Below are 22837 nucleotides of genomic sequence, written 5' to 3'. Positions count from 1 at the left end.
TGACTATTGTTATTAACAAAAATATTGTATTTTTATTTTGTTATTATTTTTTTAAATTTTATTTATTTTGAGAGAAAGAAAGAGAGCATGCACATGCACAAGTTAGGGAGGGGCAGAGAGAGAGAGTGAGAGAGAGAATCCCAAGCAGGCTCTGCTCTGTCAGCTCAGAGCCCCATGTGGGGCTCGATCTCACAAACCTGTGAGATCATGACCTGAACCAAAATCAAGAGTCGGATGCTTAACTGACTGAGCTACCCAGGTGCCCCTTCAAAAATAATGTATTTTATTTTTATTTAAAAAAAATTTTTTTTAACATTTATTTATTTTTGAGACAGAGAGAGAGCATGAACAGGGGAGGGTCAGAGAAAGAGGGAGACACAGAATCTGAAATAGGCTCCAGGCTCTGAGCTGTCAGCACAGAGCCCGACATGGGGCTTGAACCCACGGACCGCGAGATCATGACCTGAGTTGAAGTCGGACGCTTAACCGACTGAGCCACCCAGGCGCCCCTAAAAAAAAAAATAATGTATTTTTAAAGGTATGGCTTAGTTCCTCCTGAGGGAAGTTTCCTCTTAGTGTGTAGAATTCCTGTTCTGCTGGTTGATGCCAGCTTCCCTGACATGGAATATTAGACTAAAAGGAACTTGCACGTAGTGTTTTGTTCTTTGTTAGAAATTAAGTATACATTCTATCAGGATTCACTTCTAGAATGATATAGTATTAGGGGTTCTGCAGACCTGCTCCTCAGCAAAACAACAATCATTGATGAAAATTGTTTTTAGGAAATCAATTAAAATATCTGGAAGTTGCCGTAAAGGCGTACAGCAAATGAAGAAACATTTATTCAGGAAAATCTAAATCACAGTAATAACAGCAAAAGTTCGTGGCACTTGAGCTGTGGCCTACTTTTTCCTGCCCAGGTCAGCATGACAGAAGCCATACCCTTTGGCTGCATGTGGCCAAGAAGGTGTGGCTCCCTCTCCTTTGGGTTTCCATCAAGGGCTTCAGCATCTCCCTGAGAGGGGCAGCTGCCAGCATTTCTCATTCCCGTCTAGCTGCATGTTGCAGAGGCTAAATTCCAGGCAAATATAGCCAGCCTCTGCTTGTAGGGTGGAGGCTCTTCACCAAACTGAGAATCCTGAGGCCCTAATTGCCCTCTGTCACCCCAGTTTACTTGTAGGGCAGAGGCTCAATTCCAGAAGAGTCAAGCCTAGAAGATCAAGAGCTACTGCCCTCACCCAGCACTCTGTTCATAAAATGAGGGTGCCACTCTGAAAGAAGTGGGCCACTATCCTTGACCCCAGCTCTAGGGCAGTGGCTCAGAAATTTTGCCAAGGAGGGGACGAGGTAGTCCATAAGAAGAGAAAGCTCTGGGGCTCTCCCCAAAGGTGCTGAATTTATTTACGCCAGAGCATGGGGAAGTTCAGACCTAATGATACTCTAAAAAACAAAGAGATTTGGTGGTAAGTAACTAAGGAGGCTGATAGCTCCCTGAGAGCAAGAGTTGAAACTTTAGGCTAGAGACAACCAGGGAAAGAGACAACTAGGAAGAACCCTCCTGGGGTCAGAACAGACCTCATACCTGGACATAAAAAATTACCCCTTCACAAAGGCTTCATTTAATTGGATCAGGCTGTGTAACAATTGATGCCCCAGATCGTTGTCAAAAACAGCTGGGTATGATAACATCAGAGGCAGGCAGGCAGCCTAAAAGAGGCCAGGGAAGAGGAGAGTCCTGAAAAAACCATGTCATCCCAGGGAGACTGGGCCCCCTGGGGAATACCATTGGAAGCTGAGCCCTCTGGTGGAGGGGGGGCCAGGGATGGACTTCACTAAATTAGTCCAGCCAACTCACTGAAAGAATAAACAAAAACAAGCCCCCAGGGAGGAGAGGATCACCATTCAGAACTGCTACAATATATTTAAAAGGTCCAGCTTTCAAAAAAAAAAAGGTAAGATATGCAAAGAAACAGAAATTTGAGATGGGATTTTTAAAAAGTGACCGAAACTGTGTGGGAGAGGGCTGAGATACTGGGTTTAACAGACCAAGACTTCAAAGCAGCCATGATAAAAGTATTCAGAGAACTAGAGGAACATGCTTAACGGGTAAAGACCTGATATGATGACAACGTCTGACCAATTAGGGAATAAATCAATAAAGAGATAGAAAGTATAAAAGTGAACCAAATGGTTAGGGTGCCTGGCTGGCTCAATCAGTAGAACATCCGACTCTTGATCTCAGGGTCATGAATTCAAGCCCCATGTTGGGCGTGGAGCCTACCTAAAACACCACCACCACCACCACCACCACCAAAAAAACCCAAACTAAATGGAAATTCTGGAGTTGAACAGTAATAACTAGTGTGAAGAATTCACTAGAAGGCCACAGCACCGGATGTTAACTAGCAGAAGATAGAATTAATAAGCTTAAAGATAGAGTGATAGAGGTTATGCATTTCAAATGACAGAGAGAAAAAATGAAGAAAACAAACAGAGCCTCAGAGAAATTTAGGATATCATTAAACACACCAACATCCATCTAATACAAGTACCAGAAGGTGAGGAGAAAGGAACAAAAAAAAAAAAAAAAAAAAAAAAAAAAAAAAAAAAAAAAGAAAGAAAAAAAAGAAAGAATGGCTGAAAACTTCCCAAATTTGTTGAAAGACAATCTACACATTTAAGAAACACAATAAACTCCAATAGTATAAATACAAAGAAGTCCACATCTATGCACATCATAGTAAAGAACGTTGAAAGAGAAAGTCTTGAAAGCAGCAAGAGAAAAATGACTCAAATTGTACCAACGAATCCCAGTAATGTTAGCTGCTGACCTCTCATAGAAACAGTGGATGTGGGATGGAGAAGGCAGTGGGATGGCTCAAAGTCCTGAAAAGAAAAAAATCCACTAACCAAGGATCTTATGTCCAGCAAAACTCTCTCTCAGTAATAAAAGTGAAAGAGATTCTAAAATTAAAACAAAAACAATTTATCGTCAGCAGACCTGCCTTATAGGATGTTTAAAGAAAGTTGTTGCTGAAAGCAAATGACCACAGACGATTATTCAAATCGATATGAGGAAACCAAGAGCGCCAACAGCGTAGGTTATCATACGATTATAAAAGGCAGTGTGGGGCACCTGGGTGGCTCAGTCGGTTAAGTGTCCGACTTCAGCTTGGGTCATGATCTCATGGTTCGTGGGTTCGAGCCCCATGTCGGTCTCTGTGCTGACAGCTCAGAGCCTGGAGCCTGCTTTGGGTTCTGTGTCCCCCTCTTTCTCTGACTCTCTCTCTCTCAAAAAATAAAAATAAACATTAAAAAAAATTTAAAAGGCAGGGTGAATGTGTATTTCTCCCCCTTTCTTCTTTGAACTGATTTAAAAAGCAATTTTATTAAATGATATGCATACATTTATGTTCTTGGGCCTGTAACATTTAGAAAAGTAATGTATTTGGCAGTAACAGCATAAAGGAGGTAATGGAAGCAAAGCCTTATTGGAGGAGGGAAGTTATACTGCATTAGGTAACTTGAATCCATAGGACAGAATGAAGAGGACCAGAAATAATAAGGTTAATAGAACAGACTCTGTAAACGTATACTTGCTTTCCTTCTCTTAGCTTCTTTAAAAACACGAAGCTATGTAAAGAAATAGTAACACTATATTTTTGGATTTCTAGCATATATAGATATGATACGTGTAGAAATAATTGAACAAAGAGAATAGAGCTATACAGGAGGAATGTTTCTGTGTCTCACTGGAATAGTGTGGATAAGGTAATTAAAGGTTACACTAGAAAATGTTATCGCTTAATGCAAAGGAGAGAAGTGAATGAGGAAACAACAAAAAAGACAGACATCTATGTTCTTACCACCTTCAGATGGTTTTTGTTATCCAGGCATAAACTAAACATTCGAGTTTGGCTTTCTTTAATTCTGCGTGAAGAGAAACATTGTCGGCCTTCTCTGGATAGAGCCCTCATCTGGCTCTGGTTCATTCTGGGTCTTTTCTCAAGGTGGATTTTAAATGTTGCATTCAGAACATGTCCAGTCCTGACCTGGAGGTTGTAAAGATGGAGTGAGGGAGAAGCTTGGGGCCTAGAGTTTAGTCAGGATTGGTATGTCCTGGCTCTGGTACTGTCTGAGTTGTAGCCTTGAACTGGTCACTTTTCCGTCTCTGACACTGGATCTCAAATGTTAAAAGGTCACCCTGAGCACTCGGTGAGGTAGTGACTGGTATGTGCTTGACCACAGGCACCCCCAGCCCCATCGCAGTGGGTCAGATGTGGGGAGGGGAGAGAGGGGATTTGGGTTCTCTGCCTCAGTGTGAGAGCAGTGCACCTGTGCAAGCAGAAAGTTGCTTTGCCACCTCTCATCCTTGACCTCTTACTGGCGGCATCCACCACCCCACATGCTGGTTGCAGTAGATTAGAGGACAACAGGTACAATCTGTAAGGCGTGTTGTTACGGACTAAACTGTTCCTCCCTGCATTCATGTTGAAGTCCTGACCCCCCAATGTGACTGTATTTGGACAGAGTCTCTCTAAAGGGACAATTAAGGTTAAATGAGGTCATAAGGGCAGGGCCCTAATCCAATGCACCTGGTGTCCTTAGACAAGGAAGAGACACCAGGGAGGGGCATACAGATTAAAGGCCATATGGGGACACGGCAAGAGGGTGGCCATCTGCATACCGTGGAGAGAGGCCTCAGGAGGAACCTACCTGCTAGCCCCGTAATTTTGGACTTCTGGTCTCCAGAACTGTGAGAAGACAGATGTCTGTTGTTTAAGTCACCCAGGCTGTGGTGTTTTGTTACGGCAGCTGGATCAGACTAATAAACCTATTTAATTGTTCTTTCTTGATACCCACCGGCATGACTGCTGCGTTCTGCCCCACTGAGGAGCCGGGAAAGCAGTCCCACTCAAAATTACAAACGTGTAGGCATGCAAGATCACTACAAACAAGAAGTTAGTTTTGGAGATTGTTTTCTCTTTGTCTTCTTTCGGATCTATTTAATGACAGCTGGGTGACAAAAGCCATTTGAGTGGTGGCTATCACCCTGCCAGAAGGGGACTGAGGGTCTGGTTGTGTGTGCAGTGATACGGCTGTTCTCCCAGAAATGCCAGGTTTAGATTGGATTGTGATCCCTTCCCTGTTTTTCCCCCTAAAACAGTGATGGTGGATAATCATGTTGGTATTTTTAGAACTGCTTTGCAGTTTCTCTGTGCAAACCTTTCCCGGGTACATGGTTTAATCCTCTCATCCAGCCTTGTTTAAGATCTACAGAGTGCTATATTTATTTGACTTTACTTGAAATTTCCAGGCTTTTCAGAATGTTGCTCCAAGAAGTCTGATGCCTACAGAATTCTAGAACTTATGCCTTAAAAGGCTTAACTACTGGTATGTTTGTAGGCATTCTTTTTAAAAAAATATCAAACGCTTCATGACGTTGCGTGGCATCCTTGTACAGGGGCCGTGCTAATCTTCTTGTGTTGTTCCAATTTTAGTACATGCAGTGCCAAAGAGAGCACTGTTGGTAGGCATTCTTATGACTTATTTTTCCCTGTTTTTCCTAGACCATCTAGGACAGGGCAGCTAACCCTGTCCAAATTAGTGTCAGGAAGTCTTTTTTTTTTTTTTTTTTAATAGGCTTTGTTTTTCAGAGCAGTTTTAGATTCATAGCAAAGTAGAACAGAAAGTAGAGACAATTCTCATATACCCCCCCTGTCTCCACACAGTCTTTTAATTGTGCCCTTGTGATCTTCCAAGGACAGTAGGGGAAGATTCTCCATCCTAGAGAAGCAGGAAGTTTCTCGGCCAGGTTGACGAGTTTCAGGGATCAGGTGGAGGGTGAGGGTGACAGCCTGCCCGCCTCAGTCTTTGGCTTGAATGTAGCTTGGGTCTGGCACCTAGCAGAACATCAGTGTGTCTACAGTGGGCCCAGTGGTGTGTCACAAGAGATGCCTTTGGCAGGCCCAGATCTAGTTCCTTAGGGGATGCCTCACTACTGCTCACCACCTCAGGCTGTATCATTCTCCAGATGGAATGTGTCATTTAAAGATTAAAATCCTGACTGCTGCCTTTTTTTTCTTTCTTTTTAAAAATTTTTAATTTATTTTTTTAATTCTTGAGTTATTTTTGAAAGAGCGAGACAGAGTGAGAGTAGGGGAGGAACAGAGAGAGAGGAAGATACAGAATCCGAAGCGGGATCCAGGCTCTGAGCTGTCAGCACAGAGCCCAACGTGGGGCTTGAACTTACGAACCATGAAATCATGACCTGAGCTGAAGTCGGACACTTAACCAACTGAGCCACCCAGGTGCCCCCTGACTGCTGCCTCTTCAAAGCATTTTTGCCTTTGTGTCTCATTTGACCCTTAGCCAGTCTTTGTGTCACTTAAATTTTACTTAGTACCTTGTGGTCTACAAAGCCTTCACACACACACACTTTCTTAATCAAGATTTGCAACAAACCTCTAAGGTGGGACTGTCTCCCCAGCTTAATGACAGAGGACATGGGCTTAGAGTCCAGCCTTCCCACAGTGAAAAAGCTGGTTGGTGGTAGTGTTGGAGATGGGATGCTGTGTTCCATTCATTCACTCTGCTTGAGGCCCAGTGGCCTGAAGGGGCCATGTCTGCCCCTGGAGGGATGGATGCAAGCTTTATATCTGAATAAATTTGGTGTGTGTGTGTGCGTGTGTGTGTGTGTACATATATACATACACGCACACACACGCACACACTTAAATATTTAGTTCAAATATTACATGCAGGAAATTAAGTTAAACAATTTACTTAAGGAAAAATCTTTGGACACCAGTACAAGGTCACAATAGAAGTCATGACCTCAGTGTGCCTGCCATTTGGGAAGTACTGCAATATCTGTGCTAACTTTGCGAGATGACCAGAGTGGAAAGCAGAGTCCTGTTGTCTGCCCCAGCCTTGCTGTTTGTCCACAGAGATGGGGAATAATGACTCCCTGTGGCCGAGGCAGGCTTTGTTGGGAGGAGCAAATGACAGAGCAGAATAAACACAATTCAGACCATTTTGAACACTCTATCACTGTGGGATAGTAGACTGGGGGTAAGGGATGGGGAGGAAAGGCCACGTCCAGCTGTGGGGTGCCAGAGTCTGTGATCCTAAGACCTGATAGCTGAATTAAAACCCAAAACAGACCAAGAGCCCAAAGGCTCTGATTCTTTTTTTTTAAATTTTTAATGTTTATTTATTTTTGAGAGAGAGAGACAGATTGTGAATGGAGGAGGAGCAGAGAGAGAGGGAGACACAGAATCTGAAACAGGCTCCAGGTTCTGAGCCGTCAGCACAGAGCCCGACGTGGGGCTTGAACCCATGAACCATAAGATCATGACCTGAGCCGAAGTCATGGGCCACCCAGGCGCCAAAGGGCTCTGAGTCTTCATCAGTTGTGTTTCAGTGACATTTCTCTGCCCCTTATTTGTAGCCAATAAGTATACTGATGCACCTGACACTGTTAGCTGAGCAGTGCTGGGAGAGCTCTGGCCCAGTGCAGGGTGTCTCTGAACTGACCCAAGACGTTAGTTGTCTTCATATATCAGTGCCTGCTTCCTTCCTGCACAGTATTCTGAAAAAAAAAAAAAAAAGAGATATGTTCACACCTGCATCTGGCCCCTTTAGGAGCCTAGTCCTCACTGAACCCTAGTGATGGGGCTGGATAATAGTCCTGGAAGTGTTAGGTGGTACCTCTCTGGGGCTGGCTTAATTCTCCAGATGAGAAGATTCCATCTGGTGGAGGCCTCCCACCCTGGCTCTCTTGTCAGCACTCTGGCCTCCAGTGAAGGAGACAGGGCCTGAAGCCGCCTGGCAAGGGGGCTTGAAGTGGCTTGGAAGATGTATCTGCTACATGCTAGCTTCCAGTTTATAGTTTTTCTACAGATTTCTTCTAGTGGGAGATAGGAGCAGTTCTAGAAGTAAAGTTTGAAGGCAAATTTTTCCTGATCTATTACTTAACTGCCAAGAATGTTTAAAAAAAAATGTGAAAGCACAAGTAGAGATTTTAATTAGTTTTCATTGTCACTGCTCTTGGTGATGGTAATTTTACATGTGATATATGACAGGGAGATATCTTATGGGGCCTTTGTTCTCAGTGTGTTCTCTACATTTCAGAACTTAGCTGCAAATTTTGGAGAAAAATAATGGCAAAAGTACCATATGACGTTTTCCTTATTATTACATAGGTGCCCAACTGGTTAGCATTCTCTTTCTAAACAGAAGCACGACCAACTTAGAAATCTTTCTGGAACAAGGCCACAGAAGAAGGGAAGATGTTGCTGGCAACGTTGTTGAGCAGTCTCTCGACTACAAAGCTTAGAGTGAGGTCTTCTGGGGCAGCCCGCTGAAAGGCGAGAAACATGGCCCTGGTGTCAGGTATTTGCTTACAGACCTGAATTGCTTGGCCTCTTCAGTTATCAAGTGGTGTTAGCTCCTTTTGTCGTTGTTGATGTTGTTGGGTTTTATTTTATTTTCAGAACTGAATAGTGCTTCCTTCGAGCTAGTGAGTGTGTCCTGGCTTTAGGTTTAATTGTTGTGACAACAGAGTGACCTTTGGAACCCCTTGGAGACCTGCCAGGACAGGAGAGTTGTTTTTCAAGTGTTGGTTGTAGATGTTGTCCATCTGTTCTGTGCAGGTGCCATCTTGGCCCAGCCTTACCAGGCCTGCCCTGGTTTGTACAAAGTAAGCAAGAGGTTTGTTTTCAGAAGCCCAGGAGAGTTCAAGAAAGTACTGAGACTTTTCCAGTTTATTTGAACAATTAGAATTCTAGTGAGTTCTTCAGCCTAGTAGCTGAAGCCCAGTGCTGTGGTCTAGTATCAGTGGCTCCCTGGAATTGACCCAGTCCTGGCTCTCCAGTCTGTTCTCTCTGTCCCTTAGAATGCTGGGCCTCCCTGATCCCTGAATTAATTTGTCCTTGAGTGTGCTTGTGTCTTTTAAAGTCAGATCTGTCCACACTGTGTCTGGATCACCTCTCTGTGTCTGACTTACCTCTCTCACAGCCTAGGGCATGCATTTCATTTTGTCTTACCTGAATGTCTTACTCTTTTGTTACACTGTTGGCTCTTTGCAGTAGGGATCACTTCTGACTCACCTGTGTGTCCCCTTTAAGTGTGTGGCTTTGCACCTGTTGAATGAATGAATGAACGAACAACTGCAGTTCCAGATTGCAGGCTCCCACAATCTCCTGTCAGAGGGTGTTGCAGGCCATTGGAGGGCCAGGCTTGCCAGCTGAGCACAGAAACACCTCTGTCCTCTCCCCCGCTGTTTTCTTCACTGGTGGTTGGGAAGATGTGCCATGGCAGGTGTTGCTGTTTAGCATGAGGACCCTGAGTGTCCACAGGCTCCTTTCCCTGCCCAGCAGAGCTCACTCAACCTGCTTTGAACACTGCCTGAAGAAATGCCTGGGTCCTAGAGTCACCGTTTGTGGTTCTGTTTTTAAAATTGCTTTTCTTGGGTTTTCATCATTCCTGCCACTCTCGGCTTTGCAGTAAGAGCTGTGACCCAGCTGCCATGGGAGGGTTCTCTTTGGCCTGTTCAGCCAGACACTCCAGACCATACTTTTAGGGGCTACCTGTGAAGAGGAAACTGATTAGTGGGGGAACCTTGGAACCCTGCTCCACCTCTGCTGACTGGTAGGCAATACTGGGGAGAGATCCCGACTTCTCCAGCTTTGGTGATGCCCTCTCCTCCTTGTACAGACACGTGGGAGAAATATGTGAAAGAAAGGTTTGTCTCTCTCTTTCTTTTTTTTTTTTTTTTAAGTTTTGTATATTTTGAGAGAGAGAGAGAGAGAGAGAGAAAGAGAATCCCAAGCAGGCTCCACACTGCGATCGCAGAGCTTAACGCAGGGCTTGAACCCATGAACCATGAGATCATGACCTGAGCTGAAATCAAGAGTTGGATGCTTAACTGAGCTACCCAGGTGCCTTGAAAAGTCTCTCTTTTGTGACAGACTGACTTCCGACTGTCACAGTTGGTTGGTTAGAGAGCTCGTTTCCCTGTCTCAATCCTATCATATCACATCCTCAGAGAAACACACACACACGTTCTCTCAAAAAAAAAAAAATCCTCACAACAACCAAGAAAACCCAAAACAACCAAATAACTCAAGTGGGTAGCTAAAGCTATGAAATCTTTTTTCCAGAAAAGTCTCATATAAAAGTCAGGACTGCTTGCTTTTTATTTTTATGTAAAAATATGGAGCACGGAAGTCTTTTCAGAGTCTTTTCTATGTGTTCCACCCAACATGATTGGTTAAAACAATATTCCTCTTCTGTAGCTAAAGTAAGCTGATAATATACCACTTTGCCAGAGATTTATATATGGTAAGGCTTACAGAATGTGTGACCCACTTTATTTCCAAGACTGAGACCTCTCTCAATAATTTTGGTTTGTTGGTGCAGAAGCTAAAACCAGCTTCATTGGTGCTGCCCACTTGGAGGCCTTGGGCATCCTCAGTCTCCTGGCTTATTGCCATGTTCCAGAAATAACTTTGTCTTCCCAGAATTTCATTGATCTGTGGTTGTTGCTTCACATTTATAGCCCTTTATGGAATTTTATGGCTGCTCTGAAAACTTTACATTCTCTTGTGAAGCCCAACCTTACACTTCTGAATTAGAAAACATGCTTTCTTACTGATTATGAAAATAAACTGAATCCACCCAACTCCAGTCATCTGAGACACATTGGAACTTTCAAATTATTGTCAATCCTGCTCTGTCAGTGGTCGAGAAGGAAATAGTGTATTTGGAGTGAGCCTGTAAGTAAGCACCTCATTAGGCCCCATGTACCATGCTGCTGGAGGTGCTGGAGTGAGGCTGGTGAGGGGTTCAGCAGGAGCAAGACGGGGGCACTGGGGTGCTGCAGGTGGGGCTGGATTGGAAACTGCATGTTGTGGTGCAGGTGCACAGATACCAGAATTTGAAGTAAACCTGAGGCCATCTTATTTGGATTAACCCCGTAAGTTGGATCTTCCTCTGTTTTCCCAAAACTCCATTAGCGTTAGCAAGGAGTTTTGAAAGTTGCCTGGATATTTGGTTCTCGTTAAACAGAACCAAAGCTTGGCTTCATGGTTGCTCACTGACCTGGCATAAATCAGATCATAGAGTTTCTCGTTCTGAAAAGGCCCAGGCAACATCAGGCCTGGATCTCACTAACCCCTCTGGCAGCTGGTATGTGTGCCCAGCTTCCCTTCCAAGAGTACACTTTGCTTGTTATGTTTGCCAAAATTACCGGCAACTCTTTGGGACTGTAGTATCTTCCAAGGAGGCTAACCTTTTTCGAGGCCTGTGTTTCCCCACGTTCAGCCTGCCATTTGTATGTGTCCAGCCACTGTCTGGGTGGTGAGCTGATTCACTTTCCCTGCACTGCTTCCGTTGACAAGCCTCACAGAGGGTGTGGGAGTTTTGTAAGGAGAGGAAGGATGCGTGTTTTATTCTTGAATTGTGGAGTGTGTGTCAGCAGTGTGAGCTGGGGACAGCACAGCAACTATTTGCCAAAGCACCTTGACGTATTCTTCACTTGCTCAGCCAGGATATTCTGTTAAACCTGTGGGAACGGTAAAGAGGAGGAGATGGCAATAAAGCCACAGTAGTCCTACAAAAAGAGCAGAGGAACCCCTGCTAATCAGGTTAACGTGTCACTACAGAAACTAGGTCTTGAGTCGTGACTTGCTGTTCGGGGGTTCCCATTCTACTTTTCTTCTGAAACATACTTCTGTGCAATATTTATATAAGTCCTTTCTCCACCATCAAGATACAGAGCATTACATATGTATATTTTTTTACTTTAGTATTTGTTGGTATTGTTGGCTAGGTTTTGTCTTTTACCCTGTTCACAAAGCTTTGTGTTTTTTAATTTTAATCCCTCCCCCTGAGATTTATATTTTTAAAAATTATTTTGAAATATTTTGACAAAATATTGACACTATTTTTCTCCCAAGGAGCTTAATTTCAGCTTCGAAAAGGAAATCAAACATGAATGATGCAAAAAAAGAAGTCACCCACATCCTGAAGTTCTCTCTTTTGCCTTCTCTAGGAAGGTCCATTTCCTCTCTGGTCTGTGTGTTGCTTAACATGAAGGCTGGAGGAGAGACTGTGACCAGAGGGCCTTGTAAAGACTGTGGGTGGGGACGGAAAGGGAAAGATTGGCTAGCATGTCTTGGATCTGAAGTGTTTTCTTCCAGGGTCCTGGGTCCTGAAAAGGGATGGAGGGAAGAAAGTAATGTTCTAGGAAACATTATAAAATAATATATGTGTGAAAGTGCTTAAAAATGAGGAACTTGCCAAGGGAAAAGACTGTGCCTTTTACCTGCATCTGGTTGGAGTTTGAATTAGTGTGCCCTGCGTGCTGTTTCAAGTGTTGGAAAGAATGCAGGAGGAGCAAGGGCTGACTTTAGTCCTGACGTTGCTCTGGGGCTCATGACCTTGAAGAAGCCCCGCTCAGTCAGTCATCTGCCGGCTCCCATCTTTCAGACAGCCCCCTTGGCAGTGAGGTGTGAGGACTGCGGGAACCAGGGGGCATGGGAGGAACTTGGTAGTGGAATTGTTGCTCTTGCTCACACCTCTGCCTGTGAGCTTTTCTACCTGAATCTCTGGACAAGGTGTTTCTTTCCTTGGATGCCAGATGAGGCAGGTGAGCAGCCAGAAGGCATCTTGGACTGAGCAGTTCTTGGTCTCCTCTCGTGACTTCTCCCACATGATGAGAAACTCCAGTAGGCAGTAGATACTGACTAAGCCCTGGAGGAGCATAACGCTGTGAACCGACTGAAAGGAGGGAAGACAGACGGTGCTCTCTCTTCACACAGGGAAGTGTTGCAGCCACCATCTTGTTGGCCACCTTCCGTGGCCCATAGCGGGAGCTCTCCACTGTGGAGACTCAAAGAAGGTGACCAGCCTCTTCAGTCTTGCATTTTTACACAGCGAGCCATCAAGCTGTGTTTTGTACTTTTTTTTCCCCGTAACTCTCTTTTTATTTATTTATTTATTTATTTTTTTATTTAAAAAAATTTTTTTTTCAATGCTTTTTATTTATTTTTGGGACAGAGAGAGACAGAGCATGAACGGGGGAGGGGCAGAGAGAGAGGGAGACACAGAATCGGAAACAGGCTCCAGGCTCCGAGCCATCAGCCCAGAGCCCGACGCGGGGCTCGAACTCACGGACCGCGAGATCGTGACCTGGCTGAAGTCGGACGCTTAACCGACTGCGCCACCCAGGCGCCCCCCCCCCCCGTAACTCTCTTGATGTCATGCACAAGAGCAAAACAACATGTCCTGCTGTCCAGGACCCAGAGAGTCCTTGCTCACAGTCCAGGGAAGTGTCACCACATCTCCGCTCCTCTGCCCTGCTCTGCAACTCATGTTTCTGGAGAACAGTGTCTGTTATTATGACCACATGGCTGCTGGGTGGACTGAGTGGCCTTTGCGGGCATTTCTGACTCAGTCCAGGCAAGGGTGGAGTGGAGAGTGTGGCAAGAGAGGCCTTCTGGAGTCAGTCAGGGTTATGTTTGTGTAATGGTTTCTGTGCGTTGTCCCCATCTGCCACGTTACATTAATATAAATGTGAGTTCATTTTGTGGAGGTCTTGCTGTAGATAATTTATAGATCTCTTTTGGTTTTATAGTAGTTGAAGAGCTCTAAGAAGAAAGAGTTTATACCCAATTTTATGTTTATGTTCTCTATTTTAAACAATATAAAAAAAATATTTACTTAACAGTGGGAGTTCTTTGGGGGCGCCTAGGTGGCTCAGTAGGTTAAGCGTCCTACTTTGGCTCAGGTCATGATCTTGCTGTTCAAGAGTTCCAGCCCCATGTCGGGCTGTATGCTGACAGCTCAGGGCCTGGAGCCTGCTTCGGATTCTGTGTCTTCCTCTCTCTTCTCGCCTCCCCCTGCTCAGGCTCTGTCTCTTTCTGTCTTTCAAAAATAAAAATGTTAAAAAAAACAGCAACAAAAAAAAAACCAGTGGGAGTTCTTTGACTTTTTTTTTTAATGTTTATTTTTGAGAGAGAGAGAGAGGGAGTGTGTGAGCAGGGGAGGAACAGAGAGAGACGGAGTCACAGAATTCGAAGCAGCCTCCAGGCTCTGAGCTGTCAGCACAGAGCCTGACATGGGGCTCAGACTCACAAACCGTGAGATCATGACCTGAGCTGAAGTCAGACGCTCAACCAACTGAGCCACCCACGGCCCCTTTGACTTTTTAAAGGTTGAGGAACACTTGCTATACGGGCCTCTCCATTTGGTTCCTGAAAGTTGTGATGAGTTGTAAGGGTTCTCATCCATCCTCCCCCACGCCCCTTGTGGGGTTCTCTCCCGCCAAACTTACTGGGTCTCATAGGAGCACTCATGCTACATGTGACCCCAGCCTCCAGCCCAGGGATACCTGGACAAGCTAGATCCTTGGATTGCCTTCCCCAGAGTGAGCCGGAGTGGAGACTGGGAGAGAGTGCATGCATTTGACCCCTTCAGTGGCTAGACCTGTAGAGTAGAGTTGGGGGCTGTCAGCTGCCTTGACAACCACCATGAGCATAGTTTCATTTGCAGGGAGGAGGAGATGGCATGGGTTAGCAGAGGAGAGCCGAGAAGAGTTGTCTGTGCTGCTGACATTGGGGTCTTTGGGCCAGCTCAGCCATATTTCCGTTCAAGTTTTATAAGTCAACCTGAACCTTTATGACAATGCCTCTCTGCTTGAACTCATCTGAATTGGGTTTTCCAGGCTGCAGTACAAGCGTCCCGGCTGGTAAGTATGGTGTTTTGGCCATGATAGCAGCAGTACCCAGAACCTTCCTTCCCCATGATAGCCTCTTCACTGAACCCCAGAGGACTGGGGGGATGGAATGGAAACACTGTCCAGGGCAAGGGAAAGGGAGTTGCTGTAGCTGGGGTGTAAGCCACTGCCCCTGGGAAGGCACACCCTCTTTGCTCTGTGATACTGAGGAGCCTTGAGCAGCGTGGTCACACTCTCTCCCACATCCCCTTGGCTGAAAGGACCGACCCCTCCCAAAGGAGAGAGGGGAGAGAAGCAGAGTCAGGGGGTGGCATCTGCCCTGTTGGCTGAAAGAAGTCAGGGCCCAGCTTCCAGGTGGCCAGCTCTGGTTGGGGGAGGGGTGGAAGTAGGCACCAGGCCAGACCTTACAGCCTTGGGTTTGGGTAGAAAAAGAAAAGGGAAGAGAAAGAACAGTCTCAGGCAGTGAATGGGGCACACCCAGCCCTCGAGGAGCCAGAGAGTTCTCTTTTAGGCTGCATCTTCTGGAACCAGGCTCTGAGTAAGTGCCTTGGGGGCAGGGGCATCTGGGTCTGAGATGATACCTGCCTTCATTGGCTGATAGGTCCTTTATGGAGCCTCATGTGGAGATAAGCTGACCCACAGGTCACAGGGAAGCTGTTGCCCTCATCTCTTTGGCTGTTGGTCCTCCGGGAACTGCATGTCTACACTGACAGTGATTGTTGATAGATACTGGATCCAGTCCTTTTAAACGCACCTATTTGGAAATTTCTCTGGCACTCCTGAGAGGCCTTCCTGGCCAACATATAGGCGAACTTTCAGTTAATTATGTGAGGGCTTTCGAGTGGCCGAGTTGACAATGGAGCAAGACATGAGACTTGTCAACACCATGGACATTTCTAGGAGAGAGAAGAAGGCACTGATACTGGCAATGCATTGTCTCCGGTAATAAAGAGGCAGCTCTTAACATGGACTACAGTGCTTTGCTTAGTGCAGTGTGCCCACTATCTTTGCTTGTGCTACTCTGGTAAGCCTCCGTGGCAGTCAAGTGACACGTGAAGGCTGGTGCTTGGGGAGTGAGAGGATTCAATCAACACTGGTTGATTCTCACTGAGAAAGAGCCTCCGTGCTTCTAGCACATGAGCCACCCCTGCCAGGAAAGGGAGGGGTGGGGAGCAGCAGGCCAGCCCTTCACACACAAGGAAGGTCTGGGAAGAGGTTTCACCGGCACCATTGTGGCCCTCAGATTGTCCCCCGTTCATGTTTTTGTTGCAATTCCTGTGTGCATTTGCTGACCAAGTCCACGTGTTCATGTTTGTATCCCTAAGGCCTAGTCCGTGAGAGACCCTCACTGTTGTTGAAGAGATTGTCAGTTTATAGAGAAGAAATAGCATGAGATGTAGAAGCAAAGAAAGTAGATGCTTAAGAAAAGGGGCTTAGAAGTGTGGGGTGTGGAGGGTTCGGTACAGCAGAGACAGCCAGCGGCAACCCCCCCCCCCATCCCACCGCTGCTGGTGCCGCTGCCCCCACCCAGCACTTGGTTATTGTTAACATGTCTCTCTCATCTCCCTGAGTGAGCCCCCAGACCCAGGTTTGCACCTGTGTTGCTCAGCACAAGCACTTCTAAACACTTTTGCAGGGTGATTTATTTTCAGGCTAGTTCCTACGGAAAATCCCCCAAAGGTCATGGCTTATAGATGAGCCACAAGTCAGTTTTAAGCCAGGCTGTCCCAAAGACCTCCTGGAGAGGCTGGTTTTTAGGAAGGACATACCAGGGGTGAGGGAACTGCCCTCCAATGTCTTCCACGGAAGCGCAGCCTCAAGGAGGGTGGGCAGCCAGGGAGATCTCAACAGCAAGGAAGCCAGGTGGGAGCCAGATGAAGATGCTGGTGGAAGGGTTCACGGCCTCACCAGTGCTGTGTAAAGACAGACTGGGGGCTGCAGAGTGACTGTCAGAGAAGCCAGGGCAGTGGGGCAGGGGTGCTGAGGCAGGCTGAAGTCTGGATAGAGCGGAGGATCACCCTGCATTGGGTGTGGGCTGTGAGAGTGTTGTTCAGGAGTCTGCACTGACTTTGTTTCTTGGCTGGAGCAAGTGGAAAGATGGAGCTGCCATTGACTGAGGTGGGAAAACTGGAGGGCTGGAGGGGAGCTGGAACAGTCTGGGCTTGTCCTGCTCCTGGGCTCTAGCCCCTGCTGTTGTTTAGGGGAATATGCACGGTGACTGTTCCTGTTGGAGTCGGAGATGTGCTTTTGAATCTGGGTTAAGGCATTGTGTTATATCAGCTACCATATTCATTAAGTGGATGAGGCAGGCTAGTTAATTAGCTGGGGTGAACCCATGGCCACTGCTGCCTGTTCAGTGTCACCAGCAGAGAACAGGGATTGGGGAAGTGGGAAGCTACAGATAAAAGATTGCGGAGTGCAGGCCCAGTGGGGCCCTGGGTGGGGTTGTTTGTGTCTGCAGGTGAGAAGATACACCAGCTGCAGCGCAAACCTTCTTCTCTGTGCCTCACTTTCCGAGGCGTTTGTTGCCTGCATTTCATCGCTGGCTGCCCTGGACAGCTCTTGCAGCATACTCGCTGGTTTGACGGTCTTCTTCATGTAGGAGATGTACTCACAGTGAACCCCTCTCCTGGGTCCAAGGCCCTGTGTAGCGTGGGGAGTGAGAAGTAGGAGAGAGCTGGGTCCTTGGCCCAGAAGAGGAAGGAGGAAGCAGGCCTCCATAGTAGGAAGGCTGTGGTTGCTGCGTCTCAGAACAGGATCCTAATGGATGTCCAGCCTCGGGGGTACAGAGCAGCCACTTCTCTTCCCTGGGGGTCTGGGGTGGGCTCGGACCATGGATTCCTTACACCTGGCAGTCTCCTCATTTTACAAATGAAAAAACTGAGGCCCATAGAAAGTGCCTTGTGCAGGTGACCTTGCTCCCAGTGGCTGACTGCCTACCAGAATGGTGCTCCATTCACCTGTCCCTCCCCAATAGCAACCTTTGGGCCTAAATGTTGGGTTTAGAAAACACAGTCACTATAAACTGAAGCACGGGCAGAGTGCCATGGACCTGAGTGAAGAGTTCTGGTTGAAGTTCAGATGGCTGGAGAGTTGGGTAAAAATGTTGGTAGACTTAGCTGGAGGGAAGGAAAGGCCTTCCAGGCTCATAGATGGCCCCAGTAAAACTGCAGCTCAGGACTAGACACATGAGAGGTTAGGTAGAGCCAAGGAGAGAAACTCTTCTATCTGATTCGAGTCTCTGCACAGGCTCTGTGTGGGTATTTTACATGTCTCTATGTATGTGCTTGCTCCTCAGCGTGTCCTGGTGAGGTGGGTGTTGTTACTGCTGTTTTACAGATTGTGAAACTGAGGCTTAGGGAAGCTCAGTAGCTCTTGCCCAGCCCCCTGGAGAGGAGTGACCCTAATTGATCAAGTGCCCAGCCTCTTGCACCCAGCTCACGGCCTCTGCAGTTTGATCCAAGGGTCTAGGACACAGGAGGGAAGGTGTTGAGAGCCCTCTGTGGACCAGGGTGTCGGGGGCCTGCTGGGTTTGGGGCCAGAGCACAGGAGGGAAGAGACTAAGGCTCCCTGCCCTCTACCCTTGTCTTTGTGCCTGGGGTGTCTGGCATTTCCTGCCCTGTTAATACCTGAGTCTTGGAGGCAGGCAGCATTCCTTGCTTTTTATGGTAAGGAGGCACATTTGACTTTGTTTAAAAGATTAAGATCTTTCCTAGGCAACTTGTTTGAAAGAGAAAAAGATGAAAGATCTGCTAGCTTCCATGATTCTCTTGTGTTTTAGGGTGGGGAGGGGCACAGAGGGGGTGGAACATTCAGTGGGTTAAGAAGTTCCCTAAATGGGCAAATTAAAATCAAGGAACCCTTACTGCTAAGTTCCAGCTTGGCCTGCCCCTGCCTCCTGCCCCTGCCTCCCAGACCCTGTCCCTCTGCTGTGCTTACAATGGCTCATCCCACCTGAACCCCTTACCTACAACCCCTACATCACCTGGTCTTTGTCTCCACCATTCAACACCTTCTTTTTTAGCCTTTCTAGGCAGCCTGCTCAAGTTTGTGTTATTTAAGTCTTTAGTACGTCTCCCTACCCCAGTGGCCCATTCCTCGGTTGACAACCATTCTGTAATTTTCTGTGCACCGAAACTTGATTCATTGCACTTAAATTTCTGGGATGTCATATAGAGGCACACATTCATTCATTCATTCATTCATTCCAAATATAAGCCAGAGGAATTTTCTGCTTCCATTGGCTGCTGTTCTGGAAGCCAGGCCTTCCTGGTCCTTGCTCATATGCTGAATCTTCCCTTGCTGGTGACTGACCTGGTTGGAAACCTGGAGGCAGAATATGAGCTGTTTTGACACTAGGTGCACTGAGCCTGCACACACCAGTGCTGCCTTTTCCCTGGAGGGGGGCCTCCAACTCGCTGGTCACCCTTGCCCTTGTCTGTTCTGGAGACACTGCTCCTATTCCTTTGTGTTGGCCTTGCCCATGCCTGTTACCATAGCCACCATGGCTCTGGCCCATTCAGTTTTTGTCATGGGCATCTGCACCCCACCTACCCTGTGCCCACCTGAGGTTTATGCCTATGTTGTGGTATTTGCACCCATGCTGTTGTCATTCTCTTATTTTCTGGAATTGAAGGAATTAGTGGTCCTGAAGCCCCAAGGGCTCCAAGGCCCTGTTGGATGTAGACCAGCTCTGGATAGAGCCCTGGGTAGCCTCAATTCCCAGTTGGCTCCAGAGGACTGTTGGGAATAGGCTGATCTTGGGTGTCCAGTGGGAGAGATGGGTCTCTTTTTCTCTCCTGGTTGGATTAGCAGCTCTAGGGTCATATCAGAGAACTTGCTTTCTCAACATTAATGCCAGCTTCCATCATAGTGTGTGTTTGGGATGATGAAGTCCAGGGCTAGCCAGGTGATATTGGGGGTGGGGGAGGGCAGGAGAGCTATCAGCATGCCCTACGCCTGACTTGCAATTAGAGAGGGGACAAAAAAAGACTTGCCTCGTTGATTATCTGCTAAAGTGGGTTTTTTACTTCTCTGTGCTTTCATTTCTTGACCCCTGTGGTAGTCTCCCAGCCACCTGTGGGCTCTTTGCTCATGAATTGGGCATACCTCATTTAGAGGACAAAGCATTGTGTGGTAAGTGTTAACTGGTGGCTTTGAGTTCTGTTTTCATCATAACCATTTCTTGGGTGCCTGGTATGTGCCATACTTTAGTCACAGTAACTAATGTTAGCTGTTATAACAACCACCTCCCAAATCTCCGTGGCTTCACACAACCAAGGGTCTTACTCAGGGTAAGCTCAGTGTAGATCGTCGGTGGGAGGCAGGGCCTCTGCTTTTCCCGGTCTCAGGGACCTAGTTTCTTTCTACAGAGTCACTCCCTTACCCTGGGGCCTTGGAATTATTCACTCAATCCCCCTGCATCCAGCTGGGAATCTGGGGGGAAGGGAGACTTGGAGAATCCCATGAGCAGCTTTCTCACCTTTATCTCAGCTGGTGTGCATCCCTCTGCACTCTCACATAGCTGCACCAAACTGGAAGGGTGCTGAAGAGGGTCACCTGTCAGTGTACCTGGGACGAATGTACCTGGTGAGCAAGGCCAGTCTGCCACAGAAGCTGACAGTTTGTTTACTCAGTAGGGGTTCGTTAGGCCCGTGGTCTATGTTTAGGCTTGAATGAGGTACCCAGGATGATATGGAAGAAACCAAGAGTTTAAGTCTGGCATTCATGAGACACAGGGTACCCCACTGCTCATCCCATGGTCACACCAGGAAGTACGTTATCTTGAGGTACAGACTGGTTAGCTGTGTTAGGGAGACTGAGGCAAGGTCGTCGGCTGCTGGGCACTGTCTGCCTGAGGGGCTTTGTGCGGAAGGCGGCAGCTGTCGCTCTCAGGTTGTTATTAGTAGTGATTTGCCAGTGAGCAGTGTGACACCTCATTGATCAGTGATTGTGGCTGTCCTGGATTAGTGGTTTTGAGAGAAAACTCTGCCTCTTTCTGCCTCCTGAAGTAGCCTCCTCCCCAGGGGCTGCTGATTCATGCTCTGACTCACGCAAGCCTTTCATCTGACTTTCTCTCCTGTGCTGCCTGTGTTTGGAGAGCAGAGGCCTGGAGAAGGTTTGCTAGGAGCCTATTTCCTGCCCACAGTGACAGCAATAGAGTGGGCTGGGCAGGGAGAGCGCCCCTACTTGTATTTGGGCTTTTGCCTTGGGTTGATTCTGATAGTTCATCCTTTAGCTCTGTGTGACCTTGAGAAAGTTACTTCGTCTGGACTTCTGTGACATCATCCATAGAAGTCCTTTTTAAGACTGTTCTCAGAAGAACCCCCATCATATAAGACAGATGAAAATGGAGTTTTGTGGCCAGTCCTCCCTACTCAGCTCCAGCTCTGCAGCCCCGAGAGGTTACTGAGGCCTAGAGGGGCCACCAGAACCCTTTCCAGGCCTGGGAGCCCTTGTTCTGTGGAGGAGGAAGGCAGGCAGACCTTAGACTGGCTTCCTGAGAAGCTTGTGACAGTCACTGCCATTGGTCACAAATCCCATGGACCTGTATGAACCACCACAAGCCTTCTGTCTTGCTTATGCTCCCTCTACCACCATTCTCCTGCCCCCCTGGTGGAAGGGACATTATTGGGTTTGCTGTTGAGTTGATGACCTGTGTCCTCTTGTCAGAAAGGGTGACACGTCTCTCACAGAGTGAGGAGAGGAGGCAGTTTCATGAGTTATTGCTTCTTTCTTTCTTCTTGCCCCCAAGAAAAAAAATTCCAGTCCGCGGAACAACTCCCACGCGCTATCCATCCTCTTTGATGTTAGTGCAGTTTTTCTTCCTAATGAGCTCCGGTCTTCAAATGGGGCCAGGAGGAAAGCCAGGGACCTTGGGAATATAAGAATCCTTGGCGAATTACTTTAAATTAATGAGACTAATAAGGAAAATCGAGTTCAGCTGTGCAGATCAGCTCTGTGTTCTGTGTCTTGATGACTTAAATTGCAGATCCTAATTAAATGCCCCAAATAACCATGAAGTGGCTTCTGAGGCCCTCTTGACTCAAAACTTCTCTGGTCTGTGAACCCTATCAAGTGTAAAATTAGTCTGTAGATGTTCCCCTTTAAGAATTTCTATCCCCAGGACCCCATGATGCCTGTAATATCCCCCACCCTCCTTAGGTGAAGGGGCCTTGCAAGGGCAAGAGGAAGGGGATAAGGGAGGGAGAGGGGAGGGCTGACAGGTTGTCAGGGTCCAGTTGTTGCCTTCTGTCAGGAGGCATATCTGTACTGTCCCACGTGAAGGGGGGTGACTGCAGCCTCACTACAAGCTGAGCAGGGCATCCAGGCATGGCAGTGGAATGCTGGAGATACACTGGGAAGAAGTTCAAGAAAGAAGAGCTCCTTCCTCAAGCTGCTTCACACCCAGGGTGCCACCTTTGCCTCTGGCCAGCATGGGGTGCAACTTTCAGTGATGCAAGAGGATGACCTTAAGCTAAGAAAGGGACCAGCTCCCTGTGGTCCCACACCCTCTTCTCCATGTGGTCTCCGTCCGTGTCTTGTCTTTTTAAATGGCTGTGACCAGAGCACAGGTAGAATATTTCATTAAAAGCACGCATGTTGCAGAGCTGACATAAACATTTTTTCATGCTATGTTGTCTTTATTATAGTCATTAAAATAATTAAACTCTTTATTGAAGTAGAAGAATCATTCATGTACAGCTCAATGAATTTTCACACAGTAAATTCGTAGAACCAGCACCCAAAACAAGAGACCACAAGCCTTCTCATGCCCACATGCCCTCCCCAGTCAGTACTTGCCCCTCAAAGATACCACTGTCTTGACTTCTAATACCACAGACTCATTTGGCCTGTGCTTGAACTTTATAGAAATAGAATTGCCTAGTTATGCTTTTCGTCTGACTGGCTTTCCCCCTTGACATCGTTTCTAAAAGCATCTGTATTGTTTTGTTTATTCTATAGCTGATGGACACTTGAGTTGTTGCTAGTGTTTGACTATTATGAATATTATGCTCTAAATGTTCTACCTTTTTTTTTTTTTTTGGTGAACATAAATATGCATTTCTCTTAGCAATTCCACTCTGAGTTACA

The 22837-nt window shown here is 46.8% G+C and overlaps 1 protein-coding gene and 1 non-coding gene across 2 annotated transcripts in view; one reads left to right on the top strand and one right to left on the bottom strand.

Moving 5' to 3' along the window:
* Nucleotides 1-22837, top strand: part of INPP4A (inositol polyphosphate-4-phosphatase type I A) — a 129317-nt gene that overhangs the window by 49357 nt on the left and 57123 nt on the right.
* On the bottom strand, nt 5420-5523 carry LOC115511303. The gene has a single exon (XR_003967976.1). It is a non-coding gene; the product is annotated as a U6 spliceosomal RNA (small nuclear RNA).

The sequence above is a fragment of the Lynx canadensis genome, chromosome A3 (assembly GCF_007474595.2).
Source record: "Lynx canadensis isolate LIC74 chromosome A3, mLynCan4.pri.v2, whole genome shotgun sequence".
NCBI lineage: Eukaryota > Metazoa > Chordata > Mammalia > Carnivora > Felidae > Lynx > Lynx canadensis.
The sequence above is the reverse complement of the archived record's forward strand: the minus strand, read 5'-3'. Positions and strand labels throughout refer to the sequence as shown.